Genomic DNA, 12,586 nt, shown 5'->3' on the forward strand with positions numbered 1-12,586 from the left:
TTGTGAAAGTCTTGGCACATTTTTTGGGGGAAGCCAGTTTGAACTTGGATGAAAAGTTAAAAGCCTTAAAGGCGATATGGCCCTGATTTATTATTGGAATGTTTTTAATTGCAGTTGCAACGAGTCACAGGTATAAAAGAGGTTCTGCTTTTAATGGCCGTGCCTCTTGTGAGGGTTTCCTGCTTCTTTAAAAATGATATACTTCCAAGATATTTCCCACCACTACCCTATTGATTTGGCAAGATTTACTGTAGATTAGTGTGCCTAGGGTGTGGAAACCCAAGTGGTCCCAGCTTCCCAAGAGAAGGGGCCTGTGGGAGATGCTCTATATATCCAGAAAGGTCCCACCTTCAGTGTAACGCATGTGTTGGAAAAACAACATGAGAGCAGTAAAGGATAACCCTTTTTTTTTTTTTTTTACTAAAATTTTTATTGGATTTTCACATTTTATAAACACACACACACAAAAAAGAAAAGACAAAGACAAAACATGTATAATTTCATATCCTTACTTTCTTAACCCCACTTCCTGACTTCCCCCCACCCCCCCTTCATACATCCTAATTCAAATAATTAGCTCAGCAAGTTCCTATCTCTCATCCTTTACATATTATTATTATTATTATTTAAAAATTAGTTCTTATTACTTGGCCAAATTTTACTTATCCAATTTTCTTATAAATGTTGAATCCTTTTCTAAGGTCGACCCAAATTCCCTTCCACAAATTTCCCCCTTTTTATATTAAATATAGGTCATAATAGCCAAACACAAAGGTCATACAAATTTTGAAATTCTGTTCTCCCCTCCCTCCCCACCCCGGTTTCTGTCCCTTCCCGAATAAATGTCCACAATGACAGTTCTTAGCCTGGATTCCTCACATCTGAGGCCTTCAAGTCTCTGTCAGTCTCTCTCTGCCGGTTTTGTTGGTAACATAAAGGATAATCCTTGGCTAAAAGAAAATCTGATTTCTTTGGGGATGTTTCCAAAATTCTCAACAAAACTTATCCCCAATTCTGGGAGCTTCATGTAAGCTGGTATTGCATCTGATGTGCAATGGCAGCAGATGTGTTGCGGGAACAAAGGCACACAGTTGTTGGGATATATCTAGTGATGTCACTGCATTCACAGAATGACTTCTGCTTGCTTGCACAACAGAACTTCCCCTCCCTTCCCATGTAACATCCCCCCAAATCTGTTCCAGAGTGTTGAGGAATCACACAGAGGAGATTTGAGAGGCTGTGGGGATGCACAGGGGGAGGAGAGAAATGGGAATTTCCATTGCACAAGTGGAAGTCGTCCCACAGGTGTGATGACTTTGTTGGATACAACCAGTACCCATGCTATTATTGTTTTTTTAGAAAAAGAGGTGCTGGAACTCACCATGAATGCCTCCATTTTTCTCTTATAATGGCAATAGCACCTACCTGAGAGGTGATGGAACTGAGTTCCGGTGAATTCTGACTGGGGAAAAAGCCCTGAATACAACCCAATGTATTCATTGCCACTTCTTGCCTGGCCCTCAACTGACTTTAGCTATCCAGAAATGGGATGTTGAGTTTTCAGCAGAAAGTTCATTAACAGCTACCATTCTAGGTGCTGTGGCAGAGAAATGGCAAAATCTGATGAGAAGAATTATTAGAAACAGCAAGGCTCATGAGACCATTATTTTAATCTATAGAAGGGTTAGCCAATGTAGAACATTCTTTTCTTTTTTTAATTGTATTTATTGCATTTTGAATAACATATAGGAGGATTGGGGGGGGGGGACCGTGGTCACAAAAGGGTACCCAAGTCCTTTACAGCCAGAGAAAGCATCATGAATTAGTCTTGCATAGCAAAGAATTTACCATGCTTACAGAAAGTTATGTGTTTGTCTATCATTACAGGTGTGGCAAATGAACTAATAAATTACCACTGTCACAGCCTGTGCTCATCCTAAAAGGTTTGTGCAATCTTATTGAGTTCCCATCTAAATTCAGCCTTTATTCTCACTGCATTTACAGGATCCAGACCAGAGGAACGCCACTACCATGTACCTCCTTTGTAAGTGAAATAAAACCATACCATTTTACAAAGCACTTTCCTGATGTTATTGGTCTACAACTCCCAATATCTTTTAGCACTGACCATATGGGCTGGGACTGATGGGACTTGAGGTGCAGGCCATCATACTGGCTACCCGATAAAGTGTTGACATTTTGACGGTGGTGTGCCACTCTGGCTGCCCCAACATGCTGTGGGTGTTGGAAGTGTCAGAACAAAGGCAGATCGAGGGGAGTGCAAACAGTTTGGTCACACCGGGCATGGAGCTTCTGGGGTGCTGTAGCAAGACCACAACTATGACATCCAATGGAAGGCTCGGGGTGTGCTGGATGTTGGTGTCACACAGGGTGCCACTGAAATGTGAGACACCAAGGTCTGCCACTGTGTTGGGATGCAACTGAGCTTGTATTAAGGCTGATGGGTTTTGCATGGGGAGAGAGAGAGAGTGTGTGTCTTTCCAACTTAACCTGTACTGACCCTCCTTCTGATGCTTTCAGGGTTGCTGACCTTATTGCCTCTTGCCGCTTCTTCTTGATCCCACCTTGGGAGAGGAGATGTCTTTCCTTTGTCTTGCCTGCAGAGATGAAAAAGAAAGCATGGCGCTTTGCATAGCCAATGTGGTTAGAAAAGGTTCTAGTTCTTTCTATCAAGCATGTCTTTCCTATAATAATCTTAGCTTCCTTATGTTCATACCCAAAGTCTCTGTGTGATTGCTTTCAGGATAAAAGCATGCTCCAGGCAGGGATTCGTAGTTAAGCTCAACTTCTGCTGATACACATAGACTCCAGGTGCTAACAGAGGGCATTGGATAAGGTGCAGAAAAGTACTAGTAAAATTATCAGAAGTAGAGAAATTCCCTGACAGAGGGCACAACCCTCTGCTGAATTGGAACAAATGTCAATCCGTGGAAAACTTTATCTTTTGGACCAGTCCTAAAATATCTCCTAATGCCTCTTACCTTTCACAAGGGGAGGCTTTGTGGCATGGCACCCACAGATCACAGGTTGCTGACATTGCTCAGACATTAATGGACTGCAACTCCCATAAAGCCTTGACCATTGCCAAGCTGGCCAGAAATGAAGGGAGTTGGAGTCCAGTGACATCTGCAGCAGGTCTTCTGCCCTTGCATTAAAAAGACAAAGAAATATTGTCTTTTGAAATATCTTCAGATTCATATTTCCAATTTGATCTTAGTACATCACCTCCTCCAAAACTGTGCCCTGGATTTCTCCTTGACTGAATACAGATTATTTCTCCTATTAAATCGAAATTGGTGTCATATACTACTTCAGTGAGTTACCTTGTCTCAGAGATTTGGCCTTCTTAGTTCTTCTCCACAATTAGAACACTTTATCACCATAATCACATGTGCCTTGTTGACATCCCATATATTCTTGGTGAGGTCTTCCCCACCCGCACAGTGCCTTTTCTAGCATAGATTTCATCAGCTGGCAATAGCTGTTGAGAGAAGGCAAAATAATCAGACAGGTTCCACAAATAAGCCATCTTATACTCCTGTTTGTCAAAACAATTAGTGTTTGTTGTGGGTTTATTCAGTTAGATCTGCAGTGACTGATCACTATAAATTATGTATTAAGGTCGTCCACATATACTTGTTTATTCATGCATAGACCTGAAGAATTTCCACCTTCTCCATGCAAAAATACACACAGAAACAAACAAAAATACTCTAAACCTGAATGCAAAAAAGCCCATTCTCTGGATCAAAAATTTACTTTGTTCTCTGCAGGAATTTTCACTCCAAGATTATATTCTTAAATTTCAGATCCTTTGAATCTTCTCTTCCATCTCTTGCTGCATAATTGCCCCTCCTGCCCCTCCCTTTAAAAAAAATAAAAGCCCACAGAATGACACTTTAAATGCTCAGTTTGAATTCAACCATTGTTTTATTTTCCCCTCCATTTTGGAAAGGTGCCGTTTAAAAAGCCTGTCTGTCAACACACTCAGTAAATTGCCTTTTAAATTAAAACTCATTGTCCAAACTAATTCTTGTCGATGCTGCAAACAAAATTAAAGATTGCATGTAGAATCTAAGCCATCGTTTAAAAAGAAAAGGAACATTCATTTCTAATAGCAGGGATTTCTCTCCCCTGCCCCCAGCAAAACTGTTGCAATGAAATACAAATTTGAAGTTTGTGGGAGTAATTTGTGCCTAAGTGTCTATTTAAACAGGAATTGTTTCAACCAACGTATAAGTAGTTTGGGGAAAATGGGGTTTCTGTGACCTCTAAAACCTGTTTGTTTGTTTGTTTGTTTGTTTGTTTGTTTGTTTGTTTTTGATGTCTTTCCTGAAAATAGTCCACAACATGTTTTGAAGGCATCTAGAAAATCAAAACTATTTCCCCATGAAATGGAGAGCAGAACCCAAGAAGCCATTAATGCAAGGTTTATGCCAATGTTTACAACTCACCAAGAAAGAGCTTGCAAGGATTTTTTGACAGGCAATTTCCATCCCCTCCAGCCTGCTATGTGAGACGAAAGGGATTCAGCATAAGCAGTTGTGGAATTGCAAAGCAAGAAAAGAAGACATGATTTCTGATCCTCTACATACACACACAATCAAAAGGGAGGGGTAGGCTGGGTGTTGTTTTAGTTAAAACAGGAAGAATTTGAGTAGTATTCTACAAAGTTGTGCAGGTTTTGTATAGAAACATAGTTTAAAACACCAGGTGCCAATGGGTTATTTAAAATGGTTACCATACTGCAACTGATGAAGCAGGCTCTAGTCAACAAAAGCTTATACACATATTTAGTCTTTTATGATGCAATAAGACTCTTGTTTCTTGCTGCAACAGAGTAACACAGCTGCCTCTCTGGAACTGACACTGCGGTACTCGCGCCAATGTATACACATAGATTATGGCGTGGTGGGGGGAATCGCTAAAGGGCAGTAAAAGAGAGTGCTTAATTGCAAAAGGCCATCGTATAAAGCAACCCACGGCGGCCGGACACCATCCAGGTAATTAATCCTTTTTTCACCCCTATACTTTTTAATTAAGGAATGTACTGATTTGCATTATCTAAACCACAAAATTGATTTTTCATTTTCTCGTCTGTGGAATGATGTCTTGGGTGTCAGGATTCTCATTTGTTTGTAAAGACCAGACCAAGAGAAATAAATTAATGTACTGTATTAAAAGCAGGGAGGTGGACAGAGACTTGCCAATGATTCAAGGCAGAGAGCCATTAACACAGACATATTCTTGAGGTTTGAACAACCTTTTCATTTCAGCTGTGCTCGGAGCATTCAGGAAGTGTGTCAAGAGCTTATATATTATATATTTTATTATATATGATATATCTAGATATATATACACAGATACAGTTGATGTACATTTTTAAATGGTCTGACGTATAAAAGCATACATAAAAATTGCTGAGCCAAATGATTTAGAACAAGTCATTTTATTTCACTATAATTAATGTACTCTTCCCACTAGGGATTTATGCAATTAAATAATTAGCCATAATGTCACCCAAGGGTGTTCTTAATGACTTTTCATATACATTTGTCTCTGTTAACAATAACTCAGCCTTATCAAGCTGATTTTTTCCAGGGGAAACCTTTATTTTCTTTGTCTCATTTTTTTTAAAGAAAAAAAAAGATTAGTCATTTTTCTACTTTTAAGTTTGATTTGAAGCTTATTTCCACTCTTTTCAAAGAGTGCAGATAGACCTTCGGGAGATCTAGTTGAGGCTTTCTATTTCTATTATTAAAGTACGTTAATAGCTATACAACATTATAGACCAACTTCTGCAAAAAGGGAAAAATCATTATTATTTTTAAAGGAAGTATCCATGGAATCAAAATGAAGTTTCAGCTGCTGTTTAAGTGTAATCAGAACTGCTCTTATGTCATAGACTCATAGAATTGTAGAGTTGTCAGTGTTTTAATATACTGACACGGACAGAAAAAGCAATGAAGACATTGTCACATGAGCATTTTATTATTATTAGAAAATCAACTACTATAACTCTCCTGATGGCTTCATTCCAATTCACAGGGCTTCAAAATTACTGTGCTCTGGGCTGTTTCACACATAACGGAACACAACAAATGTAGTGTTCATCTACTCACAATAAAAAAATGGACCTAACCCCTATTTTCTCTGGTGCTTGCCAATACAATGTGTGCATCTTCAAATGCTTATTAGCTGCATTCACACATTGCTGCATTTTGGTGTAGAGCAACAACAACAACAAAGTTTTAAAATGAAACACCTGAAAAGACCCTAAATCACATTGATAGAAATGTTGCTAAGATTAATTCAGAGAGAGAGAGAGAAGAAATATCATCTTTATGAAGGCTGAGTAATGTCCACAATTCATTATATTAGTTTTCAGACTAAAAATCAGATTCTTTTTCTTTTTAATGACCCAAGGGGAGAGGAAATTGCAAAGCTTTCAGTTGTGGACCCTAATGTGGCATAGTTTTGGACTAGGAATAGGGAAACATGAGTTCAAATCTCCACTCTGCTATGGCGTTCACTGAGTGACTATGGATCAGTCACTATTTCTTAGTCCACCCAGTTTCAGAAGCCTTCTTTAAAAAAAGAGACAGGACTTTTATTTTTACTTTGTCATGAAGATGGAGAAGGTCATGTTCATGAGCTCCTTGGGAGAAGAGCAAGGTTTATACATAGTTAACCCTCCATCTCTTTTTCTTTTCTTTTTTCTTTTCTTTTCTTTCTTTTTGCAAATGTCATGTGACCTTCATCACATCCACACCCCAGTTTGCTCATCATGAATCAAACACCTCCTTCACTCTCCGAATGCAGGACAGGAGCAGTTCATTTTCACTTTCCAAATTACAGAAAAGTTTAGCTTTTTGTTAGGTCTGTTCTATGTTTCATGTGGAAAAATGATGGGATACAAATATGATGAATCAACACCTTTTTTTATAAACCATTTTGCTGTGAAGCTCACTGGGGCACCTTGGACCAGTCACTGCCTCTCAGCCTAACCTACCTCACAGGGCTGTTGTGTGGGTAAAAAGGGGGAGGGGGACTAGCATTGGGAAGGCCTAGGGCTCATCAAAGTCATGAAGCTCAGCAGGGGATCTTGGGCCGGTGACCCTCTCTTGGCCTTGTCTACCTCGCAGGGTTGTCATCAGGATAAATGGGGGGGCAGAGAACCATGTACACCACCTTGTGCTCCTTGTAGAAAAAGTGGGGCTTTAAATTATAAATGCTGGTAACTTTGCCTCAGCTCCTACTGCTGAGAGATTGGAAGTCATCACCATAAGGCCTTCCCACCAGAATGAGTTTTACTGGAAAAACAGTAAGATAAGAGGAGCCTGTTGGATCAGCCCAATGACCCATCTAGCCCTTCATCCTATTATCCTATTATCATGTGACCAAGCAGATACCTGGAGGGTAGCAGGGGGGACCTACAGGGGGGTAGGTCCCCCCTGCTGCCCCCAGGTGGGGGGGACTCTAAAAAAACAGTTGCTGGCTACAAGGGAAGTTTAGAATAGCTTTGCAAGGGCATTTGAAATGCAATGGTTGATTTAGAACTTAATAACCACTGGCTGCAGAAGAGCCTGCTTTTTGTGTGGTGGGGGTGGGGAGGTTATAAAAGACCAGAAAGCGGAAGGGACTCCAAAGGCCCTCAGCACAGTGGGGAAGAGATCTAGCAGGCTCACAGTCCCCAGTTTGCAAAGTTTGCAACTGAGTGAGAGATGCATTAGCAGAGATTTCTACCTGACTGAGCGTATTCCATCCCCTGCAGAAACAGGTTGACTCTGTTTATTCCCCTTCTTTGGCTTGTGGGAGAAGCGGGAGGGAGGAGAGAGTCCTCTCCCGCTGCTGCTCTAATCTAGATCTAAAAGCTGTTTGATCAGATTTCCGGATTCACTCGCGGCTCTCTAGCGCCACCCTTAGAGAATGCGCGCAACTTCCATTGCTTTTCTGTTTGGTTTCTTGTGTCCCTCCACACACACGCGCGCGCACACTTGACTTTTAAGTTATTATATTTGCCTTCGCACATCAACCATTTCAGAGGGGGGAGGCTTTGTGCCTTATTAGCTGATCCAAAGGAACAGCAAGGCGTAGCAGGGAGAATCCAAAGAGGGAGAAAAGGCTGACTTCTTTTCCTCCTCTGCCGTTCAAAACCTGTTGCAAACGACTCTCTCTCCCTATTGGGGTGGGTTTGATCACACCCGAAGAATCGGAGGAACTGTGAACAGGCAAACGAGATCCGCTGCAGCGAGTCACAAAGGGGTGTGCAACCAGAACCTGGTGTGGTTGCAAAAAAGGGAATATCCGTGGCGTTGCTCGTTTTACAACGGAGAGGCTAGAAAAAGATAACAGACAAAATCCCTGCCCCTAACCACCGCCTCCCGCGACCCTTGATAACACACACTCCAGAATAACGCCTGGTTCGCTCTGGTTACGGGTATACGTGAAGAGTGAAAACTTCAGAATCACTCCTGATTACGAAGCTTACTCCGAAATAACTTGTGTTTTTCTTTGATACGCATACATTTAAAAGGCTCCTAAAGAACGCCTGGATTTTTGGATTTTTGTTTTGTTTTATACCTTCACATAGAGGCATAAAACAAATTAGCCTCCAATTAGCTTAAGGTACATAAGAAGAGAAGACTCCGGGATCACTCCGTGATTTTCTTTTACATAAACTTAGAGCGAGGGAAACTCTAATAAGAATTTTCTTAAATGCAAATAAAAACACACATATTCAGATACGTGCGCGTGTGAGTATTAAATGCGCGCACCCCTACACAAACACAGGTACGCCAGAGAGAGAAGGCGGGGGACGAGGAATGTCCCCTTCGGTGCCAAGATCTCACATCGGTGGCCAACGGGCAGCGTCGTATCAAGTTGAATGGTTCAACGAGGGCCTTCCCATTTGTTAATTGAGGCAATTACACCCCAGTGGCAATGGGCAGCCTGGTCTCTGGGCAGCCATCAATCATTCTCTCCTTGATCTGTCAGTGCCTCCTCTCTGCGGCTCTCCGCCGCCTCCCCTGGTGCTTCGCCGGGTTCCTGCTTATGCGAGGCCGTTTCCAGATTCTGGTGGGGAGGGTGCCTTAGGAGCCCCGGATTTACACTGGTCGGGATGCTCGGGAAAAGGAGGGCTGGTCCGGTGGGATCTAGGAGGGAGGGCGAGAGCAGAATAGAGGAGGAAGTCTCGTCTCTTCCCTCAACGCCCCAGCTAGGTCCTACTTTTCTGTTTCTGTCTGCCCCCACCCCCGGGGGAGGAAAAAAATAATAATGGGGGGGGGGGACGAGCTGTTTACAGAAGGGTTTCAACTAATCATTTATCATACGGTCACAGACTCGTACAGAGAAGGGTTTCTTTTCTGCCCTATTTTGAATTTTGGGATTTCTTGGGGACTAGCAAAAGGCAGATAACTTTATTGAAAGTTCTTAAAACCCCGTGTGTGTTTGTGTCTGTTGGAAACATTGTTGGGGCTTTGGCGTCCTTTTTTAACCTGGCAAGAGAATATAAGTATTTTGAAGGCGCATAATCTGACCCAGAAAGGGCAAAGAATATTTCGAGGTGAGCGAGAAGTGTCCCACATGTTAAGATATGGGAGGCAGTATTTGTTAGTGACGGAGTCCATAAACTGAGGAGGGGGCTTGCCCCCTTCCCCCCTCTGGCGCCACCCATGGTGAGTCCCCATGTTAGAAGGTGAAAGGTGCCAGGGTGAAATTGAGAGGTCCCTTCTAAAACTCTGTCTGGGTATAGGCAGGCAGCTAACAACTAAGACCAGTCTCGAACTTCAGCTCCCATCGCCTGTGGTCACTGACCACGCTGGCTGGGGGTCCAACAGTATATGGAGGGCCACAGGTGAGCCATACCTGAAACACACATGCCAAAGCACCAACTATTGTTTTATTCGTATTCCAAAGTGGGCATTGGTGAACTGAGTCGATCAATTAACTGTAAAACAGATTAATCCATTGGATTAATTATCGAAAGGCATGGCAGTTCCGATTCTCCCAGTTCCCATCCCCTCTCAAACACGCTGATCCAATGCATGCTTACTCAGGAGTAAGTGCCCTCCGGCCCCTCCCATTGAATTCAGTTGCACTTACTCCCAAGTAAGCGTGCATAAGGTTCCATGACGTCCTATAGCTCAACCCGGTAGAATGCATGTCCACCCAGGAGGAAGATCCATTGAGTGGAACTTCGCTGACCATGCATCGCACCCCGCGGATGCTCCGGATCCAGGAAGTCTGGTGCCACTCTAGAATCACCTGCTGCGCCATTTCCCTGTTTGGAAGCCTAGCTCATAAAACCTGGATCCCTTGGTTAGGGAAGACGAGTCAGTGATGAGAGCGGGGGAGAGAAATAAGTTGAAATCATTTGTGCACTGACGGCCGACAACGGGGGAATAATTTCTTTTATAGTAATATAATCATCACACGCCAATAAAGGTTGCGTCTTTTTACAGCCAGGTTAAATACGCATCTTCCAGGCGGTCGACGGATTGATCCAAAAGATCATAAAGTGCGTGTGGGTTGCCTGAGGGTGGAGGAGAGAGCCTCGTTTGGAAAGGCTGCAGCAATACAAAGTTTCTGGCTGGAGGGACTACTGAAGCCCTCCATTAACTTTAGGATAGAGCAATTCCTGTGCATATCTGTTCAGAGGTAAGCCCAATTGAGTACAATGAGTACCAGGCAAGTTTGCGTATGTTTTAAGACTTTTTTGTTATTGTGTGTGTTTAGATGGGGGGGGGGGCGTGTTAAGGAGGTAGGAGGAGAAAACCTTAAGAGTGGAGGTTTAAAAAGGAGATAGGATAGTAATTATTGCGCCATCAATATACAGGTCTTTATAAAGAGCAACCCGCGCAAAAAAGGGGCTTCTCCCTCTCGCGGTTTATCAATCATATTTCGACCGGAAGAGGAGAAGGGGACGGGTAGGCGTGGGATGACTATGAACAAAGATAGTTTCACCGTGATCCTCTATTATTACAGTCTGAGCCCTTCTCCTTTATTTAGCTATGCGTCCAGCAGAGAAAGGAGTGCTTGTGCAAAGGGGATTCCTACGCCCCCACTGTAGGGCCTACAGGGTGGCAACGGCTGGCGACGAAGTTACTAAGGATTCTGGGTGCATATGAGGTGGCCATGGGGTTGGGGACAGGTAAGGGATTTATGGGGTTATACTGACTGGGGAAATGGTCTTCCTGATCTGTCATTGGACCAATGAGCGCATCCCATGCTGATTTGCGGAGTGGAAAGGAGGAAAGAAAATCAGGTCGCGATCCTGCAGGCATTTTAGCTGGCGCTAAAGCCCATTTAACTCAACTGAGTTGAACACGCCTAGGACTGAGATTAGGATTGGACCTCATAGTACGGGTATAGAGTGGTAAACAGCAGCTCCCGAGATTTCATTTGTTCCTGTGGGGTGAGTGGGGGAGCCCCCTAGGGGAAGCAAGTGTGTTTCTCTAGGTGGTGGTGAAGGAAACGTGGTGTTTCTTCCCGCTGGTGGCGATGACGCTGCAGTGGAGGAACGTAAAGGTGAATTCTGTCCTTTTGTGTTCTCAAATCTGGATTTGGGTTGTGTGAAAAGAGAGGGGGGAGGGGAGAGGTATGGGAAAGCAAACAAACGAACAGCAACAACAGGAACTAGCGATTTATAGAGGGAGATATTTAACCCTCTACCAGCAGGGACGGACAAGAATGAAGCTGCCCGTTTGTTTCACAGCAGAGGGATGATGAAGTCCTTTCCTGCGGTGATATATAGCAATTGTAATAGTAGCAATAGTTAATAATAATAATAATAATAATAATAATAATAATATATTCCAAAAGAAACCAAGCAAATAAACTAAGCTGAGGGAGGGAGAGGTTGTGTGAGCATGCATGTCTAATATTGTTGTTGTTTTGTTTTTGTTTTTTGCGGGGGGATCCCATGAATCCGTTTCCAACACAAACGGGTAGCAAAAGAGCGAGTAAGCTTCAGAGTGCACCAGAACTCTTCCTCGGGCTGGGTGGCGCAAACGGGAGCTGGGAGTAAAGGAAACCGCGGGGAAGCTGGTTTGTCATGGAAGTCATCGCTTCTGCCTTGGTCGACAACAATGCACTTTTGTTGTATAGGCAGAAAGGGGCGTGGTTAGGGGCGGGCCTGAAGGGCGCCTGCACTTTCGAATTGACCACACCACTGCTTGTCATTACCCTCTGCAAAAAAAGAAAAGCAAAAAGAGGCAAGGTTAGGGCTCTGCCTTTAAATTTGACGTGCACAGAGGCCCCGTTCACGGAATAAATAACAACAACAACAATGCCAGATACAAGCAAGGGCGCCTTTTAAGATGCTCAGCGCGAGGCTCAGGATTGGCACGAAGAACTCGGGATTACTTATGACGTCACTCGGCTCCGCTGGCTGGGGAGCGGCGCGCGAAAGGACTCGAACGGGAACAGAAAAACAATGCACAAGCGAACTCTTCCACGGCTTGCCAGCTTTGACGTTTCCTTCCCACCCACCCACTCCGGGCACCCCTCCACCACCACCATCATCACCAATTTCTTTCCAACATCCTCCTCTCCGCTCCCCCCC

This window comes from Podarcis cretensis, assembly GCF_951804945.1.
Source record: "Podarcis cretensis genome assembly, chromosome: 8".
Lineage (NCBI taxonomy): Eukaryota > Metazoa > Chordata > Lepidosauria > Squamata > Lacertidae > Podarcis > Podarcis cretensis.